The sequence below is a fragment of the Lithobates pipiens genome, unplaced genomic scaffold (genome assembly GCF_037356315.1).
Source record: "Lithobates pipiens isolate NorthernLeopardFrog02 unplaced genomic scaffold, aLitPip1_a1.2 Scaffold_13, whole genome shotgun sequence".
NCBI classification, from domain to species: domain Eukaryota; kingdom Metazoa; phylum Chordata; class Amphibia; order Anura; family Ranidae; genus Lithobates; species Lithobates pipiens.
The window spans coordinates 147,771,250-147,796,558 of NW_027507718.1; positions in this window are offsets into that span (position 1 = coordinate 147,771,250).

A 25,309-nucleotide genomic window follows, 5' to 3' on the forward strand; every position below is an offset into this window, starting at 1 on the left:
GCAAAAGGTCAAGGTCACAAGCAGACAGGAATCGTTGAGAACACGCCAAGGTCGGTAACAGAGTCAAACATAGAGCACACGGCAAGCAGGAACCAGGAAGCCAAACACACAATGAATACACAATGGTTGATCAGCACTGTTGGCTTGCAGTGCACAGATTAATATAGGGTTCCCTGATAGGGCCTGGGGTGGAGCCATGCTTAGAGGAGAGGTTATAAAAACCACCAGGTGGAAGTGGCTGGCCTCTTGGTCAGAACACATGAGGGGAGGTAAGCAACCAGAGGAAGATCACTGCATAACCATGACAAGTATTATCTGAAGAAGAGACTGTCACCTCATGTCTCAAAGAAATTTGGTTTGCACTGTTGAAGAAAAAGGCCCAAAAAATATCAAAATAAAAACCTAGGAGACAGCTAAAACAAATCCAAGCAGTAAATGAAAACAAATATTATTGCAGTTTCAAATATAAATGTATTTAAAAAATGTCTCTTAGACATTGTTTGGCATATCAATGGCCCCCCTACCTGTAAAGTACTCTGTGTATCTGTTTCAGAAATCGTGGACGCTTTGGGGGGGGGGGGGGGGGTGCAAGCTAGGATGGCCAGCTTCAAGTGCCCTCAGGTTGGAAAGTTCTGAAAAGATGGCCTCAGGCCCAACTGAGGCCACATAGTTTGGTGAGTTTTTTCTGAGAAAATTATGCAGAATGCATCAGGAAAACACTATATGGCTCAGTTTATATTCCGCTATGTGGATTGGAGTCAAAAATAGGCGGAACCGGCTGGCCATTATCCCGAAAGTGTTCTCCACCACTCTTCTGGCTCTGGCCAGCCGGTAATTAAAAACCCTCTGGTCCAGGGTAAGGGTTCTCATAGGGAATGGCTGCATAAGATGGTCCCCCAGCACAAACGATTCATCCGTGACAAAGATGAGCCAGTCGAAAAGTGATGTCCGGAAATGGCTTAATATATTTATTAATTATATTATCCGCAGTAAGTAAAGGCCAAAATCTTGTAAGAGCATTCCTCGCCTGATCATGCTGTCTAGAGTATCGAGTAATAAGACGGACCAGCTGTTGATCATTGGTTACCTTAGTTGAAAGAGATCATTCCTATTCAATTTAACTTTATTATAAGTTTTTTTTTTTAAAAGAGAGTTACTGTAGCCTCTATTTTTCAATTTCGAGATCAAGAAAAATGATTTTGGATTGACTACATTCCATGGTAAACCTTAAATTGTAAGTCAATAAATGAGTTCATCCCGAGTGCCAGACCAGAAAAAAAGAACGTCATCTATATATCTAGGCCATGAAATGACATGCTGTAATAATTATATTCCCACAGCTTGTGGAAAAATATAAAATATTCCATGGACTCAACATGCCTCTCATCAAATAGCTTGGGGTGTCTACTTTCCAAAATGGGGTCATTTGTGGGGGGTTTGTGCTATCTTGGCATTTTATGGCTTTCAAAACTGTGATAGGTAGTGAGGAGTGAAATCAAAAATTAAAACCTTTAGAAATCCTGAAGGCGGGGTCCTGTACGCAGCTGAGCTCCCAAAAAGTCACACACATCCCCATACTCAGGAGAAGCAGCAGCATGTATTTTGGGGTATTTTGGGGTGTAATTCCACATATAACCATGGCATGTTGTGAGCAATATATAATTTAGTGACAACTTTGTGTAATTTTTTGCCATTTTTCAATCACTTGTGACAAAAAAATAAAATATTCAATGGGCTCAACATGCCTCTCAGCAATTTCCTTGCGGTGTCTACTTTCCAAAATGGGGTTATTTGGGGGGGGGGGTTGTACTGCCCTGCCATTTTAGCACCTCAAGAAATGAGATAATATCAGGAACCATGAAACAGACTGAGACAGAAGTACAATCAAATCACAGTTTATTAATAAAAATAATAGAAAAAAGCATAGTCAAACATAGCCAGAGTCCAGTAGCCAGATCGGGTAGTCAGCCAGTCCAAAGTTCATTAACCAGATTGGGTAATCAGCCAGGCCAGAAGTCAGGGATCCAAGGAGAGCAACTGCAAGCAAGATAAGAAGCCAGGAGGGATGTCAGCAAGCCAGTCTTGAAACAATCAGCAGGAGATGGTTCCCTGTGATGTGACCAACGCAAAGGCAAAGGAAAGAGTGAGCTGAAAGGCTTTAAATAGGCAGGTCAGACGAGCATCATCGGGAACAGCTGGTAACTGTGGAAAGAGAAGAGATCTGGCAATTAGCCGACAGCTGAACAGCCAGCCCAGAGGAGGAAGGGCTAAGTCAGCCCTGACAGTACCCCCCCAATGACCCCTCTCCCTCGGAGGGCCACCGAGCTTGAAGGGAAACCGTCTATGGAACTCGCAGAGAAGGACAGGGGCATGTACATCAGAGGATGAAACCCAGGAGCGTTCCTCCGGACCGTACCCCTTCCAATGCACTAGGTACTGTATGCGCCCATGGAACCTACGGGACTCAACAATGGATTGTACCTCATACTCCTCATGGTTCTCAATCAGAGTAAGGTGAGGACATGGCACTGAAGTGGTAAATCGGTTACAGACTAACGGTTTCAATAAGGAGACATGAAACACATTTGAGATGCACATACTAGGAGGAAGGTCCAACGCGTAAACTACTGGGTTAATCCTGTGAAGGATATGGAAAGGCCCAATAAACCGAGGTGCAAACTTCAGTGAGGGAACACGAAGCCGGAGATTGCGAGATGACAGCCAGACCCTGTCCCCAACCTGGTAGGAAGGCGCAGGCAGGCGTCTGCGGTCAGCATGGAGTCTGTACCTATCATTAGCATGACGCAAAGCCTCCTGGACTTGTACCCAAGTGGAATGAAGACCACGGAGATGCTCCTCTAACACAGGAATACTCTGCGGAACAAACGAGTCAGGCAACATGGAAGGTTGGAAACCATAATTCGCCATAAATGGAGACAATCGGGAGGCAGAATTCAAGGCACTGTTGTGAGCAAACTCTGCCCAAGGTAATAGGTCAGACCAGTTGTTATGATGGTCAGAAATATAGCAACTTAGGAATTGCTCCAAGGACTTATTGGCTCATTCTGCTGCCCCATTAGACTGCGGGTGATACGCAGAAGAGAACGCAAGCTGGATTCCCAACTGTGCACAAAAGGCTCGCCAGAACCAAGAGACAAACTGACTGCCCCTATCCGAGAAAATCACCTTGGGTAGCCATGTAAGCGGCAATTGCACAATGAAATCCATAGACAGGTGAGTCCAGGGCCTCTCTCCATTGGGTATGGGTTGTAGGAGGCCCACTGGAAGGTGTCGTGGAGTCTTACTCTGAGCACAAACGGGACAGGCAGCTATGAAGGCAGTAACATCAGCCCGTAGACTAGGCCACCAGAATTGTTGGGAGATGGCCCAAATTAGTTGATTCTTCCCAGGATGGCCAGCTGCCTTGGGATAATGGTAAGTCTGGAGCACTGCAGTACGGAGACTCTCTGGGACAAAGCAGCAGTCACAAGGTTTATCAGGAGGACCATGGACCTGAGCAGCAAGAATTTTGTCACCCAAAGGAGAAGTAAGACTGGTGCGAACCGTAGCCAAGATACCTTCCGGAGGAATCATACGAACCGGAACAGACTCCGACTTAGAAGTGGAGAAAAATTGTCGTGACAAGGCATCAGCTCTTACATTCTTAGTACCGGGTAAGAATGAGACAATGTAATTAAAGCTCGACAAGAAAAGAGATTACAATTGTAGTTTAATTATGCAACCCGATTCTCTTCTCTTTTTGTTTTGCAGTTCCATAGTACGTAAATGCAGGCAGTTGGGGCACAGAGGGAAGCAGGTGCCTGTCCTCCCCCATGAGGCAAAGCTTTTAGCGGGTAAAGGGGAGGATGAGATCACCCTGCTCCTGGCTCATCAAGGTTGGTGTCAGCATTGCATTGTGCAGAACATTTTTTTTTGTCAAGCATCTGACATTTACCATGTTGTGTTTGAGTTTATTTAAAGATCGTATCCAGGCCCAGCGCCGCTGGAGGCAGAGGGCGGAGGAGCAGGAGTCCTCCACGTCCTCAATGTGTAGTAAGTACTGTAGTAGTGACACTAATACAGTGGGTCCTTTTCCATTTGTCCAGCCTTCCATTGTCAATTCCAGTGTCATTGCTTCTCGCTCAAGCAGTGACAGGTAGAGCCTTTGCGACATTCAGGTAATGCAATCGCTTGCGTAACTTAAGTAATCTGACAGAATGTAGCCGCTCTGAACTGAGGCGCCTGATCAGTGGTGGTGCACCTAGCACTCACCGCTGGAACTAGGACAGGTAAGTGCCTTGTTTTTTTATTTTTGTTACTGATTTTCTTTCTAAATGGTGAATGCATGTCCCTGCCTTACATTGCCAGACAAGAATCTCCAGGTATTGGCTGGCAGTCCCTGGACACGTTCATTCAATCTCTGGCATGCCCCTAATGCATGCATTAACACTTTCCTCGTGATGTCTGGTGCCTCCTCCTTGGCATCATCTAAAGCAAAAAATTGTAAATGACCTTGTGACCTCGTAGATGTTTGTGCAGGCAAATATGTATACAAATTTAGTCTTTAGGCTATAGTTCAGACTCCAAAGTGTATTGTATTGCACATTGGCAAGGCTGTTTACTGATATATATTGTATCCTGGAGTTTTTCTTTAACTGCTCCTTTTTGTTTAGTGGTTTTAGAAGTTTTAGACATACTGATCCTTGGATCCCCAGTGGTTGGACACATTTCCATGCACCCTCAGTTATTATTAAAACCTGCATAGGTCTTGAAGGCTCAGGAGAGACCAGACCACTGCAGTAGAAGAGGGGAGCAGATGAAGCACCAGCTGCCGGGATATCGAAGGTTCAGTAATTGTAAATTCTCTGTTATACCTGCTAGCCTAGACCAGGAGTGAGTAACCTACCTAGCCTAGAACAGAAGTGGGGCTTATTCAATCAGTGGCCATACAAAATTATCAACTTTAAAAAGTTTGTAAAGTTTGTTGTGCTATTTGTATTTACAAAGACAGCAACACGTGAGCAGTAGCGCCACGTCAAGGCTTCAACCCTTGTTACTGTCCACACAACATTCGTTCATGCAATCACGCACACTCTAGTCACTCTACACAAAACTCATTACTAAAATGGGTGATGGAAGGAATAAAGAGAAACATTTGGATTGCTTAAAACAATATAATTTTATTTAAATCTTGGGGTCACACCAAAGACAACTGCTATTGTCAAGTGGTAAGGGAACACACACAGGGAAACCAGCATGAGTTCAGGGCTTTTGGGGACACGATCATTTAGCCAATCTTTTAAGTTGTCTTGTAGCTTTCTGATGAAAGACGCTGGTTCACTTTTATGTTTTTTTTAAAGGCTATTTGCACACAGGTCATGTTAGCATTAACCTCCCTGGCGGTATGATTATTTTGGATTTTAGGTGCTGAAATCGGTACAATTATTTTGCATGAAAATTTGCCGTTTTATATTGTAGTCCTGTAATTCTTAGGAATAACTCACTTAAATCTGTGCAAACCAGAGTCTAGCAGACATCCGGGTATGATAAAGTTTGAAAAATTAAATCATAAATTATAATATAATAAATAACTATAAATAATTATACCAAATAATATTATAACAATAATAAAAATTATTCAATAATGTAATCAAATCAAAAACACTGAAATTTGCTGAGTTGCAGAATTGTCACTGTCATTACTTTTCAATATTTGATGACGGATCTCCCCACAAATCGCTATCCCTCAATTCTGCGAGTGATTCTAATTTATTATCGCTGTTTTCTAGCTGGTTTAAAATCAGTTTTGGTTGCTATGGACAATCTCCAGTTTCCAGGCATAAAGAACAGTTTTTATATTATAAAACTGCATGCAGGACACTGGACAGAACACTAGGAACAAAGGGGATGTGAAATGATTACATACAGCAATGTAATCTGTAAGATTACATTATACTGTATGTAATTTATATGTTTCACTTTTTGAATTTGGCGCCGTTCTCCGTCCCCGTGGGTCGCAACGCTCGCAGGGAACGGAGATCGGCTCCGTGATGAATCGAGCAGAGGACGAGCCACTCGTACAGCGCGGGGACATCGCTGGATCCAGGGGACAAGGTAAGTAAACCTCCTCCTGCATACAGCGTTGCGGTCCCGAGTCTGGCTCGGGGTTACCGCTTTTGTTATAAAACTTCCACCCCAAGCCAACACTGCCAGGGGGGGTTAAGAAAACAAAATGCATGGGGGTCCCCCGAAATTCCATACCAGGCCCTTTAGGTCTGGTATGGATATTAAGGAGAACCCCGTGCCAAAAAAAATGGCATAGGGGTCCCCCTCAAAATCCATACCAGGCCCTTCAGGTCTGCAATGGATATTAAGGGGAATCCCGTGACAAAAAAACAAACAGAAATGGCGTGAGGATCCCCCTCAAAATCCATACCACATCCGCTTTGGGCAGGTGGAGAATTCTGAACTCTCACACTTCCTCAGATCCCTCCCGGAAATCAGTGGCTTCCGCAGAATGCCTTCATCTTTTGAAGACTTGTGCCTGGGAGATGAGCCAATACGAAAATCCCTTTAATATTCTTACAATACTTTACTGGCCCATACTTCTCGAAGTGGCCCTCCATACTTAAAGAAATGGGAAAGAGATGTTAACATCACGTTAACTGAAGATCAAAAAATCCCCTTGTTCCCCTTGTGTAGCAAATACCAGGAAATCGCATACAAAATCATGTTGCGTTGGTATAGGACGGCGTCGGTTTTAGCGTCCATATTTCCAGGGCACAATCCTCTGTGCTGGAGATGTGGTACACAGACGGGCACAATACTCCATATCTTCTGGGAGTGTCCAGTTCTGACCCCCTTCTGGAGACAAGTACTGGGGATCATCTATAAGCTTACTGAAGTGGAAGTGGTTTATGTGGGTCCACGATATTCAGAAGATGGAGCATCTTACAGCTGCCTTAAGGGAAAAAGAGGAAGAACACAACACCCGTTGGACACACTGGGACCTGTTTCGATCCCCAGATGAATATAAGGCCTACATTTAAGTATCCTAGCTAAGGATAATCAGGCCTCGCCAGTATTCCAGAACCATCCCCCTTCCCCCCTACCTCCCTATCTCTGTTCCCCCTCCCTTCCTTTCTTAGCCTTCCCCCTTGGACACTACTGGTGTCACTCATTCTTCTTTCCTCTGAAAAAAAAAAACCCCATCGGATTGCGGGAACATTCGGGCACTACTCCTGGGAAACTAGGATGGAGTGCCTCAACTCATAAGTAACATGATGTTTCCTGATCAGCCCACTAAACAATAATAGCTTGGTATTTGACCAAGGGGGATAAGCTCGCTTTACTTTCCTTCACTGGGGATCTAGCGAAAAGGTTTACATCACATCCTCTAAAATTTTGGCTTTATACAGGCTAGAAAGTCTCCTGTTTCGGCCCGGTTGAGTGGCAAAGTACACCTATTATAAAGTCTCTTGAATACAGCCAGTATGTTGAACTAAATAGTTTTGCGTTAACCTTGAAAGATACCTCAGTAATGTACACCGGCTTATTTGATGTGTGATTGTATTAAGCTTAATTACAGATTAAGTTGATTGCTAGGTTTTATCCTTTGCATTTCTGTATTATCCGCAATCCTTAAATAAAGAATTAAAAATAAAATCCATACCAGACCCTTATCCGAGCACGCAACCTGGCAGGCCGCAGGAAAAGAGGGGGGGGGACAAGAGAGCGCCCTCCCTCCTGAACCGTACCAGGCCACATGCCTTCAACATTGGGAGGGGGGACAAGGGCCTCATCCCCACAACCCTGGTTGTTGGTTGTGGGGGACTGTGGGTGGGGGGCTTATCGGACTCTGGAAGGGGACAAGGGGACCCCCAGATCCCGGCCCCCCTCTGTGTGAAATGGTAAGCTACCATTTCACCAAAAAAGTGTAAAAAATGTTAAAATGACAAGAGACAGTTTTTGACAATTTCTTTATTAAAGTCTTCTTCTTTCCATCTTTTTTGGGTCTTCTTCCTTCTTCCTTCCTTCATCCTTCGGTTTCTTCCTCCATCTTCTTCTTCCTCTGCTTCTTCCTCCGATCCTCTGCTTTTTTGCTCCGGTGTTCTCATCCTCCATTTTCCTCCACGGCGTCTCTTCTTTCTCGGTTCGTTCTTGGGCCACTCCACTCAATGGGAGGCTCCCGATGTGTGACGCTTCTCTTCTTCTGACACTTATATCAGAACCGTGTGTCAGAGGGGATGGGGTCACTGGGTTGCTCCGCCCTCCATTATATAAGAAGTGTCAGAAGAAAAGAAGCGTCACACAGCAGGAGCCTCCCATTGAGCGTAGCGGGCTGAGAATGAAGCGGGGAAGAAGAGACGCTGCGGAGGAAGATGCCGGACGAGAATAAACGGAGCAAGAAGCAGAGGATTGGAGGAAGAAGAAGATGGAAGAAGAAACCAAAGGATGAAAGATGGAAGAAGACCCAAAGAAGATGGAAAGAAGAAGACTTTAATAAAGGAATTGTCAAAAACTGGCTCTTGTAATTTTTAACATTTTTGACACTTTTTTGTGAAATGGTAGGGGTACGTTTGTACCCCCTTACCATTTCACACAGGGAGGAGGCCTGGATCTGGGGGTCCCCTTGTTAAAGGGGGCTTTTAGATTCTGATAAGCCCCCAGCCCGCAGACCCCCAGAACCAACGGTCAGGGTTGTGGGGATGTCCCCATCAACATGGGTACAAGGTGCTTTGGGGGGTACCCTGCCAATGTTGAGGGCATGTGGCCTGGTATGGTTCAGGGGTGCTCTATCGTCCCCCCTTTTTCCTGCAGCCTGCCAGGTTGCGTGCTCGGATAAGGGTCTGGTATGGATTTTGAGGGGGACCCCCATTTTTTTGGCGTGGGGTTCCCCCCCTTAATATCCATACCAGACCTGAAAGGCCTGGTATGCTCTTGGAGGGGAACCCATGCCAGTTTTTTATTTAAAATTAGTCGCCTGGCCTGGGGGCGACTTAAAGTCGTATTGTAAGTCGCCCCAAGTCATATTGAAGTCGCTCCAAGTCGTGCTGTAATTCATACTCAAGTCGTGTCCAAGTTGCCTCCCAAAGTCGTGCTGGAAGTCGTGTTGCCCCTGTGTGAATGGACTGTTAATGATACGGCGTGCGCTATTATCAATGACATATTATTATCGCCCGAGGCGGCATATTATCATCTGTTGCGCTTATGCGTGCACCAGTTCACACCCTCAATTAATAATTTATCTAGCGCACAAGTTAAGGTATGAACCGGCGCAGCACGTTCATCTTAGAAAATTACCCCCAATGTGTGTGTCTCTCTCTGCTAGCAATCGTAAGTGAAAGTAAGTTGGCTGTACGTGTGTACTTAGTTCTAGCTATTTTACTGCTCCTCGTCTTTGGTTACAATCAGCCAATAACATTCATCATCATCATTATTTTTATTTTACTTCCCCCACCTAATTCCAGCAGCAATCTTTTCTCTCTATGTCGAATCTTTTCTCTCTATGTGGAATAATCTTGGACTAGGTTAGGCACATTTGATCACAGGTTTGATAGACACAGATTGTTATTGTCAGCGTCATGTCAAATCTCCTATCTATATCGTACTGTTGTCGCAAACGAAAACGAAAATAAAGCATTTATTTATGTCAGATCTTTCGGTTTTTCGGATTCTGCACTGAAATTCGGACGAAAATCAATGCACATGTCTAGTAGTACCGTGGCAGTTTGCTCAAGCCATGAGCTCCTCAGAGAGTCGGCCACTGACCGAGGATCAAATGCAACATCTACTTCTGAGACTTAACTCCTAGCAAGCAAATCAAGAGCAAATAATGTTGGTTCTACAGGATCTTGCCTCCCGTCTGGATCGTCTACAACTCACTGCAACTTCAGCTCCTCCAAATCCTGCTTCTGCTTCAGCTGCTTCCAAGTTACCTGCTACACCTGGCAATTCCTGCTTGCATCTGCCGCCGCCACCTTGTTTTTTTGGCAACCCTAAAGCTTGTCGGGGCTTCATTAATCAGTTTTCCATCCACTTTGAAATTTCCAGCCACCATTTTCCAACTGATCGCACCAAAGTCGCATGTATCATCTCTCTCGTTTCCGGTGCTCTAGCTTGGGTCTCCCTACTCTGGGAATCACACGATTCTATCAACTCAGACCTCCAGTCCTTTTTGAATGCATTCTGGAAAACACTTGATGAGCCCGGCAGAGTATCTTCTGTTGCTGGGGCCCTCCTTTGTCTTCATCAGCAAGGAATGACAGTTGGCCAATACGCAGTTCAATTCCGTACGCTGACCGCTGAACTCAAATGGAACAATGAGGCCCATACTGTAACCTTCTGGCAAGGCCTTTCTGAGCGCATAAAGGATGAACTCGCTAGACACACCATTCCTACCACATTGGATGATTTCATTGCATTGAGCATTCAAATAGACATTCGCTTCCAGGAGCGGGTCCTAGAAATCCAGATCCAGTCACCCCCCTGCTGGCCGTCCAGCACAGGTAGTCCAAAGACCTGTGGAATCCTCTCCGTTTTCAACCTCTCACATGTTGGAAGAACCTATGTAGCTTGGGCGAACTCGCCTCACTCCAGAGGAATGTGCCTGACGCATGGGATTGGGCTTTTACCTTTATAGTGGCAATAATGGACATCTTTTGAACTCCTGTCCAGTCCGTCCGAGAAACTCCAGGGTCTAGGTCACTCAGAGGGAGGTGATCTAGACCGATCCTTTAATTCTGTGGCTTCTGAGTTGGGCATTGCCTTTGTTGCCTTGGTTATACCCCTCTCCGTGTCTGCAGTAAATGGCTCTTTTTGCCAATGAGCCCCACCCGGTTTAAAACCCCTCCTATTGTGTTTTACGCATTGGGGTTTTGCATGATGAGGAAGTATCTTTCCTAATTCTGCCTAAGTCCTCCAGTCCCATCATCCTGGGCCGGTTGCAGAAACACTCCCCGCATCTTGACTGGAACTCTGGACAAGTATTGACTTGGGGTCCTCGGTGTCAACAACATTGCATTTCCAAGGTACTACCAGCTCCTTCCAGTCCTCTGGCTGAGACCTCCACAACTCCCATGTTGCCTTCCCAATATCAGGCCTTTCCGAGATGTTTTCTGCAAAAAGCTGATCGCCTTCCTCCTCACAGACTGTGACTGCTCCATTGATTTCTTACCAGGGACCTCTCCTCCCCAAGGCTGAGTCTACCATTTATCTATCCCAGAGACACAAGCCATGTCTGAATACATTCAAGAAAACCTACAAAAGGGTTTCATCAGGAAATCCAACTCACCTGCCAGAGCAGGGTTTTTCTTTGTAGGGAAAAAAGATGGTTCACTCCGTCCATGCATTGACTACAGGGGTCTTAACGCCATCACCGTGAAGAAACGATACCCTCTTCCTTTATTTTTGTAACTCTTTGACAGACTGCGAGTTTCTCTTTTTTTTTTACCAAAATAGATCTTAGGGGGGGGCCTACATTTTAATAAGAATTTGGGAAGGAGATGAGTGGAAGACCGCCTTTAACACCAGGGACGGACATAATGAATATCTTGTGATGCCTTTTGGCTTATGCAATGCCCCAGCTGTGTTCCAAAATTTGGTTAATGAGATCTTCCACGACCTTCTGTATGTCTATGTTATTGTATATCTGGATGAAATTATTATTTTCTCACCAGACTTACTTACTCATCATCCCCATGTGAAACCTGTGCTACACCGCCTATGGGACAATTGTCTATATGCAAAATTGGAGAAATGTCTATTTGAACAAACACAAGTTCCATTTCTGGGCTACATAATCTAGTCACAGGGCCTCCTCATGGACCCAGGGAAACTTAGGGCTATCTCTGAGTGTCCCCAGCCCTCTGATCTTAAAGTCACCCAACACTTTGTGGGCTTCACCAATTACTATCGCCAATTCATTGCTATTTACTACACCTTGGTGGCCCCTATTACATCTCTCACCCACAAGGGGGTTAATGCCCGGCTCTGGTCCCCTGAAGCCATTGATGCTTTCCACAAACTCAAGGCAGGCTTCCTCTCCGCCCCAATTCTCGTGCACCTGGACATTACGAAGGAGGTTGATGCTTCTTCAGTAGGAGTCCTACTCCAAGCTCAGAAGGGCAAGTCTCAGCCTTGCGGATTCTTTTCCAAGAAGTTTTCTGCTGCAGAAAAGAACTATACCATTGGGGACCGTGAACTGCTGGCTATTAAACTAGTTCTTCAAGAATGGCAACATCTTCTAGAGGGCTCTCCCCATTGTATTACCATCTATGCTGATCATAAAAATCTGCAGTATTTACAATCCACGAAACGGTTGAACCCACGTCAAGCTCGCTGGGCTCTGTTTTTTGTCTGCTTCAACTTCAACATTACCTTTCATCCAGGTGCCAAAAACCTTCAAGCCGATGCCTTGTCCAGGTTGTTTGATAACAACGATTCTAAGAATCACCTAGATCCTGGTCTCATCATCCCTCCACATCGTATTCTAGCCACTACTCAGCTCCAGTCTACACAGCCTCCTCCAGGTATAACTTTTGTAGTTCCTGCACTTCGTCCCAAACTTCTTGCATGGGCACATGACTCTCTCAAGTTCGCTAGACATCCTGGTATACTTCGTACTTGTGACCTTCAGCCTCATTACTGGTGGCCCTCTCTTCGTAAGGATGTCAAAGAATACATTCAAGCTTGTAGGGTTTGTGTACTATCCAAGTCTTCCACATCTGCCCCAGATGGGTTGCTTCTGCCTTTACCAGTTCCCGATATACCTTGGCGTTGTATTTTCATGGACTTTATCCCGGATCTACCCTCCTCTACAGCGCCATCTGCCATGTCATGTAAGGATACCCAATGCCTTCCATGTCTCCCTGCTCAGGGCACTGGTCATCAATAGCTTCTCTTGCCCTTCTTCTCACTCCGCTCCTGTGGCTGATTCCATGGATCAGTATAAGTTTGAAGAAATATTGGACTCCAGAGGGAATCTACTCTATCTGATTGATTGGAAGGGTTATGGTCCAGAGGAGAAGTCCTGGGTTCCTGCCACCAATGTCTCAGTACCATGCTTGGTGACAGATTCCATCGTAAATTTCCCTCTAAGCCAGCCCCCAGACATGTAGGGAGACCTCGTAAGCAGGGGGGAACTGTCACAGATCAGCTGCGGAGCTGATTTGTGTCTTACCTTTACTGCTGTAGGTCGGCTGGTACCTGTTGTTCCACTAGCTTGTGTTCAGCTCTGGCTGCATTCTGTAGTTATGGGTGTCGTCGGATCACCTGTTGCTTAATATATCATTCCTTCCTGCTACTTCCTGTCCAGCCCCTCCATGTGCTTCTCTATTTAAATTCCTCTCAGACCAGTTTTTGGTTGCTTGAGCAACGCTTGTCTCTGAGCTCCCTTCGTGTAACCTGTTTTAACTTCACCTCTCGTGAACTGATCTCTAGTGTACCGACTCGGCTAGTCCACTTGATTATATTGTTTGCTGCCCGCCCTGACCTTGGCTCATTATCTGGCTCTCCTTTGCTTCATCCATCCATCCATCCTTGTCTGACAGTGTCTTCTGGTACTCCCCTAGCAAGCAGGGTGAACACGGGAGTTGTGACCTGGGGTCAGCACGCAGTTAAGCCCAACCCCATCGTGAGGGGGTCCCTGGCAGAATACCAGCTGGCCCTCAGACTCTACGCCCTGGGGGATCCCGTGTCACCTGCTCGCCTGTGGGCTCACTGTAGTAGTACCATGAAACCCTGCTTCTCCACCCTAAGCAATAACCCCCCTCCCTGCCTCTTCACCCTAAACACCCCCTGCCTCTCCACCCTGAAAAATAACCCCCTTCCTGCCTCTCCACCCTAAACACCCCATTCCGTGACTCTGCACCCTAAACATCCCCCTCCCTGCCTCTCCACTCTAAACAAATAACCTCTGCGTTTAATGATGGGGTTAGTATGAGGGAGGGGGTCCTGTGTAACAATGGAGGGTAATGTTGAGGGATGGGTCCTGTGTAATGATGGGGAGAGGGATGGTGGTAGGGGGGTTGTTTTTGTTTAACCATGCCCCTTAAGCCCCTTCCACTGATAATAGTCTGGCCATACCCACTTTTTGGTGTGACGTGCCGCATGCTTACATTAGCCTCAAGTTGGGAGGTATGTACTAGGGGTGCGCATCTTAACTTACATCATGATTAGATTCAATTACGATTATCATGTCCACGATTCGATTCCATTCCATTCCGCGATGCATCACGATGCATCACGATTAATACCCAAGTGCCCATGGTTTTCAACTTTTCATAAAAAAAAAAAAATGCAATCAGTCAGAAATTGAAGAAATATATTTATTTGTATCTGCTATTTAAACAAATTACACCAAGCTCCCTGCTTATAGCAAAGTTTGAACATGAACAACATGAACAGTGCAGCAGACAACAGTATTTATTTAAAAGAGTATTGTGACATCAAAACCTGTTGTGTAGTACAGTGCTGGCCTGGTAAAGCAGTTTACATTTTAATATTTGTTTTGAAGAAGTAAACTACTTGTAACAGTAACACTACCACCTACCTCTATAAAACAGAGCACTTCCACTTCCTGACTGAGTGGCAAACACAGTGAACCTGTAACACAGTCACACAGTGTGTTGCAGAACTTCCTGGTTCACCGTGATGATTGTTTACCAATACCACCACCACCACTGCCCAGTGAGTCAACACAGATCACCTAGATCAGTGTTATAAGCTCTCAGAGTTGTGTCACCCAGTCACTTTACAGAAAATGTTACCAGCACTCTACCACGATATACCTGGCTGTAACTGAAGCCAACCCAAGCCACCATTAGAGGAATCTGGAAAATCCTTGACATAATAAATTAATTGAAGCTTAAAACCTTGATCTAAACTGTTATGGGATCAGAAATACACACGTCAGAATCAGAATCATGTGAAAGGGTGGGCCACGGTCAGGCAGGTAATGGGCATTGGCATAGCCACTCATTGTCATCAGGTCAGTGAGTGTGTGGTTTTTCTCTTGCGTGTGTGTATTTGTGTGATCCAATAAAGATTACATTTACTCCAGGTTTTAAGGTTCAGTTTATTCTCTCAAGGATTTGCCTTCCTCTGGTGGCTTGGGAGGCATCAGTTGTCTGGAATTAAATACAATTTTAGAATTTATTTAGCTGAGGGTTAAGTTGACCCCCCCCCCCAAAAAATTGACATTTGACATACAGTTTTTTTTATACACACATCAAGTGTGAAAATTTAATGGACATATTTTTGAACATTGTGTCTGACACAATCTTCAAAAATAAACCATTCTCCATCTCCCCCCAGTGCTAGAAAAGCTTGTTGACTGAGGCCGCGTACACACGCGGGGACTGTTCGCCCAACTTTGTCCGCTGAACAGTGTTTCGGCAAACAGTCCGCTCGTGTGTGGGCTTTCAGCGGACAGTTTCAGCGAACAGTCCGCTGAACAAGGTTTTTCGGAAATTCCGAAAAACTGTCCGCTGAAACCTTGTTTCAGCGAACAGTCCCCTCGTGTGTAGGCTTGTTCGTCAAACTAAGTTCCGCGCATGCTCAGAAAGGATTTACACGCCAAAAGTTATAATGCAGTGTATAGGACGTCGTATTTTTCGTCCCGTCGTACGTGCCGTTCACGTCATCGCGCACGGTTTCAGCAAACTGTTCGTCCGTCGTGTGTGGCCATGTCCGTCCATGCTAATTTTGAGCGGACTGTTTGCCGAAACTGTTTGACGGACAAAGTTGGGCGAACAGTCCCCGCGTGTGTACGCGGCCTGACACTCGAGTCGTCACTCAGTCACTTTACAGAAAATGTAATACCTGCACTCTACCACGATACACCTGTAACTGAAGCCAAGCCACGCCACCATTAGAGGAAGCCCAAAAATGCTTGACAGAATAAATTATCAATTGAAGCTTAAAACCTTGAGTTAAACCGTTATGGGATCAGAAATACACACACAACAATACCACAAAGAAAAAAAACACACACGTCAGACGGTGTGTGATTTTTGTTTTGTGTGTATTGGTGTGATCCAATAGAGATTTACTCCAGGTTTTAAGATTCAATTTATTCTTTCAAGGATTTGCCTTCCTCTGGTGGCTTGGCGAGCGTCAGATGTCTGGAATTAAATATAGAATTGGTTGTAGGTTAAACCCCTAGAAAAACAGACAGACAGTCACAGAGCATGACACACTGTGACAAACATGCCATTAGTTACACGACACAAAACTACAAGTATAAAAATTCTAAATGGACAGTTGGACACACTATTGTAGAAAACCATTCTCCATCTCCTCCAGTGCTAGAAAAGCTGTAACAAATATAATATATATCATATAATACTCCAGGTTGAGGTTCACTGTGATCATCATTGTTTGTTTGAAATTGCCAGTGCCACAGCTACCTTGCCGGCAGGTCTGCTGCCAGCCTGCCACCACCAGTGAGTCTGAGTCAACAACAGTGTGACTGGGTTGACGGTGCGCTAGACTAGAGTGGCATAACTGTTGTTATAAGGTCTTCTTGACAATAACATATGGATTGGGAATAGATTAGGGACTCAGGAGGGAGAGGGGAAAAGGGGAAAGGGAAAAGGGGAAAGGGAAAAGGGAAAAGGGAAGGGGAAAAGGGAAGGTGGAAGGGAAAAGGAAAAGGGAAAGAGGGAGAAAGACAGAAAGATAAAGAAAGAAAGCTAAAGAAAGAAAGAGGGAGAAAGAAAGAGAAAGAAAGAGAAAGAAGGAGAAAGAAGGCGAAAGAAGGAGAAAGGGAGAAAGAGGGAGAAATAAAGCGGGAGTAAGAGAGAGAGAGAGAGAGAAATAAAGAGAGAGAGAGAGAGAAATAAAGAGAGAGAGAGAGAGAGAAATAAAAGAGAGAGAGAGAGAGGGGGGGGGGGGAGACAGAGAGAGAAAGAAAGGAGTGAAGTTCTCCTTTCCTTTTCTCTCCCTCTCCAGTCCACCTTTCCTTCTCTCTCCTTTCCTTGTCTCTGAGAAGGAAAGGAGGAAGGAAAGAGGGAGGGAGAGAGAGAGAGAGAGAGAGAGAGAGAGAGAGAGAGAGAGGGAAGGAAAGGGGAAAGGGGAAAAGGGAAAAGGGAAAGGGGGAAGGGGGAAGGGAAAAGGGAAAAGGAGAAGGGGGAAGGGGAAAAGGGAATAGGGGAATAGGGGAAGGCGAATAGGGGAAGGGGAAAAGGGGAAGGCGAATAGGGGAAGGGGAAAAGGGGAAGGGGAATAGGGGAAGGGGAAAAGGGGAAGGGGAATAGGGGAAGGGGAATAGGGGAAGGGGAATAGGGGAAAGGGAAAAGGGAAGGGGAAAAGGGGAAGGGAAAATGGGAAGGGAAAGTGGGAAGGGGAATAGGGGAAGGGGAATAGGGGAAGGGAAAAGGGGAAGGGGAAAAGGGGAAGGGGAAAGGGGAATAGGGGAAGGGGAAAATGGGAAAGGGGAAAGGGGAAAAGGGAAAAGGGGGAAAGGGAGAAGAGGGAAGGGGAAGAGGGCCTTTTAATGAAAATCTGCAAAAAACAAAAATCATTATCTCAATGACAGACAGTGCTATAAACAAACAAATATATACAATTAACACCGCTGGTGTTGGTGTGGCAGACTAACAGTGGGCACAGTGGGCACTGGCAGATACGTAACGACAGTACATCATCACTTCCTGGATTTGACTAAAATCGTTAAAAAATTACAGAAAAAAAGCGCAAGCAATGCTGTTTAGCATTTGAGAATGTGTAGAACACTAGCTGATCCACATGCTCTGGTTTGAGGGTGCTTCTTTTTGCAGTTACCACATCTCCTGCAGTGGAAAAAACCCTCTCTGCAGACACGCTTGTGCCTGGAATACACAAGTATTGCTTTGACAGCTGAGAAAGGAGGGGAAATGGGACCTCATGTTCACGCCACCAGTTCAAAGGGCCCTCGGTGAGAGGCAGAGGTGGGGTTTTCTATTGTACCTTCAGTGTCAGTGAAAGACTGTCCGAACAAAGTCATGAGCAGCGATCTCTTTCTTTTGGGAGGAAATGGAGAATGGTTGTCCTCGATGGGTGAACTTTCTTATTCTTCCAGTGTTTCTTTTCTTCTAGGCACTTCAACTTCATCCTCATCATGTGTCCTAGATGTAATCTGTGTTTCAACAAAAAAGAATAGAAAAAAAATAAATAAAACAGATGACCAGTGTAGTTCAGAGGTACCCAACCTGCCTCATACTGCTATACCACTTGTACTCCAACATCCCCATTTCTTACCCTTCTAAAATGATGAGACCACACCTTAATTTTGGAGTATAAATGCCCATAGCAGCCTATTTATTATTCACACCATATAAATAACTCCAATATGAAATATATACCAAAATATCACCTCCGTAACAACTTGTTTAACTCCAGTCTGTTGGTCTTTGACGGCACCCCCGAACTCCAACACATATTCCACCAATACACTGCAGGACCCTTTTCCACACGATAGGCCTCCAGTGGATAATCAGCTCGGAGACATCCCCCTTCCCGCAGTGCAACCATTACAGTATTCCAGCTAACCTTTCGCTGGAATACACCGGAGGGGCACATACTACCGATGAGCCCCCCACCCCTTTCCATCACATATGTTTACTGCCACCGTCAAAGACCAACAAAACACCGCCAATCCCCAGCTGCCATGACGACCATCTGCCATGCTCCTGAAAGAAAGAAAACACATAAACCAACAAACACAGACAACATATAGGGAGGGTGGGTAGGAAAAACTGCCTCCTCCTTTCTTTCTCCACAACTTTCTGTTCCCCAACCCAGTCCCACCTCCTCCTTATATATTACCACTCCCCCTTGGACTTTACTCACTGTCCCCTCCCCTCTTATCTCTTCATATTAACCCATGCATTGTCTCCCCTAAACACATGGTCATGCCTGGCCCTGCACTACTTTTTCTTTTGTCTTTTCTGTTTCGGGCCTCACTTGACCAGTGTAGTTCAGAGGTACCCAACCTGCCTCATACTGCTATACCACTTGTACTCCAACATCCCCGTTTCTTACCCTTCTAAAATGATGAGACCACACCTTAATTTTGGAGTATAAATGGCCATAGCAGCCTATTTATTATTCACACCATATAAATAACTCCAATATCAAATATATACCAAAATATCACCTCCGTAACAACTTGTTTAACTCCAGTCTGTTGGTCTTTGACGGCACCCCCGAACTCCAACACATATTCCACCAATACACTACGGGACCTTTTTCCACACGATAGGCCTCCAGCGGATAATCAGCTTGGAGACAACCTCCTTCCCGCAGTGCAACCATTACAGTATTCCAGCTAACCTTTCGCTGGAATACACTGGAGGGGCACATACTACCGATGAACCCCCCATCCCATTCTGAGCCACAACCACCCCACCACCTGAGTGTTAGACAATTGTACAAAGTCGTAAAATATCTGACTTAATGTCTGAGATCAGCTCCCTGATCATTCGAACCCAAAAGCATTACCCCTTGCATGCATAACCCAGACAGCCGGCGGTTTATCCTGCCGTGCCTAACGTTCCATTTCCCATATCACCTTGCTCCACCTCAACCCCCATACACCTAGCCAGTGAACACATGCCTCCCTCCTCTAACTACCCAACTGTCTGCCAACCGATCTCGCATCTGCTCTCCTGGCCCCCCAACAAACATACAGATAACAAAGAAAATCCAGACAAGGCGTATAAGTCCTCCATCTGGACGAAAAAAATGCCAAACAAAGGCAGCACCAACTTTAAAGTAAACCAATGTACCCCATACCACAAACAACACAGCTTGTATGTACAGACTACTCCCCCACTCCTGTTTTTTTATTTATTTATTTTTTATTTATTATTATTTATTCCACCACCACATGAAGGCATAGGTAAGTGCGTAATCGCTTTGCTTCCCACCTACCATTCCTCCTTACCGCCGCCTCATCCAACCCACATCTGGCAGCTTCTACAGCCGCCCCAATGCGGAAGGAGTGTGAAGCGTATCCTGCACCATCCAACCTTGCGTCCCAGTGGCATTTTCAGAACACCGACCCGAACTGGAACCTCGACCAATACTTCCCAGCCTTGTGCCACATGAACTGCCCCCAATGCCATCTGTTCCAAACCCTAGAAACTCCCTAAAAGTTTTATCCCTTTTTTTTTATTTTATTACCCTGAATCCTGGTAACACAAACAGCAGCATCTCCACCCCTCTAACCCTTTGATCATTTTTTTTATTCATTTTTTTTTTTAATTGTCCAACCCAAACTCTTTTTTTTCAATCCACCCTGCACCACAGGTTAAACAAAAGCCAAAAACCCACCAGTTTCCGCTCAATGGCAGATACCGACCCCCGTTTTCCAAGTTCCTGGAACCACAGTACCACCAACAACCCTACCCCCCACATGTCCATGTTTGACCTTAGACTCTTGCACCGAACAACCCAACCTTCTTTTCATACCTTCACGTAAGCCGCCCATGTGGACTCACTGGCTGACTGCCCTGTTACCTCCCGTGGTGACTCCAATGCCATCTCCCATACCCAGCCCGAGTAGGGAACTCCTCCCCCTCTGTGGCCGGCTAACTCCCACCGAAAATTGATGCAAGGAGTAAGCCCCCCGTGTTTCCGAAGACTGCAAGATGAATAGCATATAGAAAATGTTCAACTGCAACTAAACGCAACATAAAATGGCATAGCCACCATATGACCAGTTCTGACAACGTGGACATGTGGTTGACCACGTAAACCACACCCACATAATCACAATTCAACTCCGTGTCAGGTTCCTGCATGGCCCTTACCCTAGCTCTATAGCCGGAACCACTGGAAAAATTCCAATAGCACACGCTTACGAATGAACACCCCACTTCCACCCAACAAAATTGGGGCCAAATTTTCTCACTCTATTGCCCCTGAAAGAAGAAATTTTCCCCAAACCTGTTTACCCCGCCGTGTTCATGACCTCTTTTCCCATCGACCTGGCATCCACCTATCGTCCGTTATATGTGGCCAAGAACTCGTACCTTCAAACCTTCTAACCCTCCCTATGATCCGCATTTAACTGTTTAAATTAGCCAGGGCCTGAAACCCCCACTGTAGCAGCCGTTGGGCAAAACCCACTCATCGGAATAAAACCGGCGGGGGAAATTGAACTTCCCCAGCAACGAATGCAAAGTCCTCAACTGTACCTCATGCCGTCCCTGGGCCTCCCACACCCCCTTCTATAGTACCTCCAACTTGGTCACCAGCAGATGACCCTCTGTAACCCCTGAAACAATCACAATGCCAGAACAAAATAGTACAATATCCCTCGTTGGCCCCCTGTGTTTTGCAGCCAATTGCACTAATGAACCTACCTGCAATGTGCTGCCATGTATAAAGTATAATTGCACACACATCGGAGGAAGGCGGCCCAACACACAAAAATGTCCAAGCCATGTATGATTGAATCAGGGATCGACACGTCTCTACCCCCCCACTCCGTTAATTACCTAAACATCTAACCATGGCCCACTAAATTGAGCAACCCATGGGCAGGCATCGTTTCAAGTAAAAAACTCCTCTTGCCAGCATCTATCCAGCAGCCAAAGCTCTCAGAATAAACTGTAAGCAAGTGGAACACCTTATAGCTGTGTACGTGAAGTATCGGACACAGTGCACCGTATCGGATTATGACAGAACTTTTTTTTTTTTTTTTTGACAGATAAGTGAGAAAACGAGGCGAAACTTGTTTGGTTCCTTCTCAGGCACCACCCCCGCTGTAGACACCATTAAAAACCCCAGAGGCAAGCAGCCTCGCCATTTCCTTATCTGGGTATCTACTTATGAAAGGCTGCAACCTTTTCACCACCTTCCAAAAGTCATCCCTTGTGTGACTAGGCTCGCCTGTACATTGTCCTCACGTGAAGCCACGATACAATGGATGGGTCCCCCCACCCTTTTAACACTCGTGTTTAACGTCAAAAACCACTGAACTGACAGGAGCTCACATTGCACTGCCAACCCACCCCCCTTCCTTTTCGGCCGACCGTCCAGAGGGGGGTATACTCCCCGAAGGAACTGCTTCGGGGGCCTCTACTACTACAGAAACCGCATCCAGAAGCCGCTATCCTTTGATCCCCAATAAGCCAATAAGAGACGGCCACACCGACCTGCGCGGTCTAAACTGCTCATCATCCCGTAGCCAATCAGATCCCCCTTTTTAACACGTGCACCTACCAATGGCCTACATATAACAGAACAACGCCGAACCATGTTTGGGTTCTTCCCCCCCATGACAATCGCATAATGGCGACCGCCTTCCACAAAATCAATCGGTACCTCCTCTTACCTTCATCCTTTTTCCCTTAATCTTCCTGCATGACCCTACACACTTAAAATGTAAATTCCCCCCCCCCTTTTTTTTTTTTAAAGGGGGCCATAACGAGAAGATCTCCACACACCTTTTCAAATCGTATCCCGGAATTCCTATTTAATTGTGTTCCCAGGGGACCCTCAAATCACCTGTACGTCTCACATTTTTATTTTATTTTTTTATTTATTTTTATTTATTTATTTATTTATTTTTTTGCATCTGCAATCCTTACCATCTCCATTCTACCATTACCTGACAACCCCACCACTGTCCCCAAACTGGCAGGCGCACCGCCCGCCACTTGTGAGCCAGCATCCACCACCTCTGTTCCCGGAGGAGCAACTGCCGCCAACATTGCACCCCCCCTTTCCAACCCCCCAACAAATCCTGCAATGCAACTTAAACGAAAAACATTTAGACATTATTTGACTTACCGGGCTGACTGGAACCCCAACAGCCACCTTGCTTGCCTCCATCGTTGGCTCGCATTCCTGCGGCTGCTCCTCCTCGTACACTGTCAGCTCGCCTTCCAACCTGTTGTCCCAGACCAGGACCGGTGGTGTCATCAGCCCCACGGGCAAAGAGGTCCTGGGGGCCATGGAGTCCCTCTGTTGTAGTGCCTGTCTCACCCCCGAAGCTCTGCCCCCTGCCATGGTTCCCCACATGCCCTCCCATACTGTGACCTGGAAGGTCAACCTCGTCCTTCCACCGCCATCTTGTGCCATCTCGCGCCGCCCGTACAGGCCACACCCACCCGCAGAGCTCTGCCCCCTTAAAAAAAATTACACCGAGCTGGGCTGGCGGCGTGGAGTCTGCCCAGACTCTGCTCAGGCAGACGGCTGGCTATTCTTTGCTGGGGGACCGGATTGTTCCCCCCAGAGGGCTTCTCGCCTGGCGCATGGCCCCAGATGAGGGCCCTGGTGAAAACAGAGTGCCAGAGGCCGCAAACTCTGCATGCACAGCAACCCTCACCTCCCAGCCTCCATCCGCTCACCTGGTCATCCATAAAGACCCTCATCCGAGTGACATCTCAGCCATGTTGGAGGAGCAGAGCAAAAAACTGCCTCCTCCTTTCTTTCTCCACAACTTTCTGTTCCCCAGCCCAGTCCCACCTCCTCCTTATATATTACCACTCCCCCTTGGACTTTACTCACTGTCCTCTCCCCTCTTATCTCTTCATATTAACCCATGTATATCTCCAATCTCTCCTCCTCTGTGAGGATAAAAGGCAGTCCCTTAAAGCGAGGATCCAGTGCAGAGGCTGTATGAAGGATCTTCTTCTCTGCCTCCCTGCTGTACCTCTTCTGGAGATCTGTTCTGATTGCATTCTTTATCTCATGGATCATGGGTGTGTCTCCCATAGTGTCTGTCATGCTCTGGAGGAGTTGTGCATTTAGAGGGGCAATGAGAGAAACTGTTGGATTGCTCTCTTCTGACATCAGCATGGTTGCATCCTTCATTGGCTTTAATGCACTCACAGCATCCTCTGCATTTGACACATCTGTTTCGTTGAGAGTGCAGAGATCGGACTCTCCTTTTCTGACTTCTGGAGACAGCAAGGTGGCACAGACTGCAGGTTGTTGTTCTAAGAACCTCTTGACCATGTCGTATGCACTGTTCCATCTTGTTGGCACATCAGTTATCAGCTTATGATTCTTCAGGCCAAGAAATTTCTGTTTCTCTTTTAGACAGTGGCTTGCTCTAGTGCTGTGGTGAAAGAATGTGGATATCCGTCGCACTCTGCCAAGAAGCCTAGAGAGTGTGGCCACTTTCAGCGCTCGCTGGGATGCAAGGTTTAGTGTATGGGTGAAGCATTTCACATGGGGGAATTTCCCAACTTGAGCTGCAACTATCATGTTTGACGCGTTGTCGGTCACAAGCACTACAGATTTATCGGAGAGTTGCCATTCTTCCACAACACGAGACAGTAGCTCTGCCAGATGAGCACCCGTGCGAGATTCATAAATGGCTCTCGTTTGTAGCACATGCGACATGATCTGCCAGTCCTTGCTAACATAATGTGCTGTTATTGTAACATAAGACTCTGTCGTGACTCAAGTCCATGAATCACACCTTATTGCGGCTCGACTTGCTTAGCTCATTGACGCAATTATCTGAGCTTTGGTTTCGTTGTAGAGTGCAGGTATAACGTTTTCTGTAAAGTGACTTCGTGACGGGATCTTGTAACGCGGCTCTATCGTCTTCAACAGGTAGCGAAACACAGTGTTGTCCACAACAGAGTAAAGGGGCAGGTCCTTAGCTATGAAAGCTGCTACAGCTTTTGTTATTCTCTTCGCCTTTTCAGAGTTGAAATTATTGCTGCATCTATTCTTGGCTGAGCTGGGTCTTTTTCCTTGGCACTGGTGGTGGCAAGTTTTAGCATCTCTGAGTGAAAACGGCTAGCATGGTTTCTCAAATTAGTAATATTCCCTAGATATTTAATTTTTGTGTGACAGGCTTTACACACAGCCAATCCAATTCGTCCAATCGTCCAATTCGTGCTTCCCACTTTGTTCATCTTCATAAAAGTCTAAATGTGCCCAGATGTTTGCTTTTAAAAAGCTAGGTGCATTTTTTTATTTCTCGTTCTTTTTGGTCTCCTTCTGCCATTTTTACTAGCCTAGCATCATGCCATGTAATTGTGACAGGGGTGATGACAATGTTGTCTACAAACTCTGTCAGTATTAAAAAAAAAAAAAAAAAAAAAAAAATTTAAGTGGTTAAGCCTAAAGCCTGCCACAAAAAGATCACCAGAAAAGTAACAAGTTTCCTCTACTAGTATATGATGTATGTAATTGTATATGTCATTATGTCATATACAATTACATATATCATATTAGTAGAGTAAACTTGTTACTGATATGTTAAACAAATAGTTGACAAAAATCCTATTCTACCTCACGCTGTGACTGTCCCATTGTCCCTGTGTTCCACCAACATCCTCCTGCCCCCATTTCATTA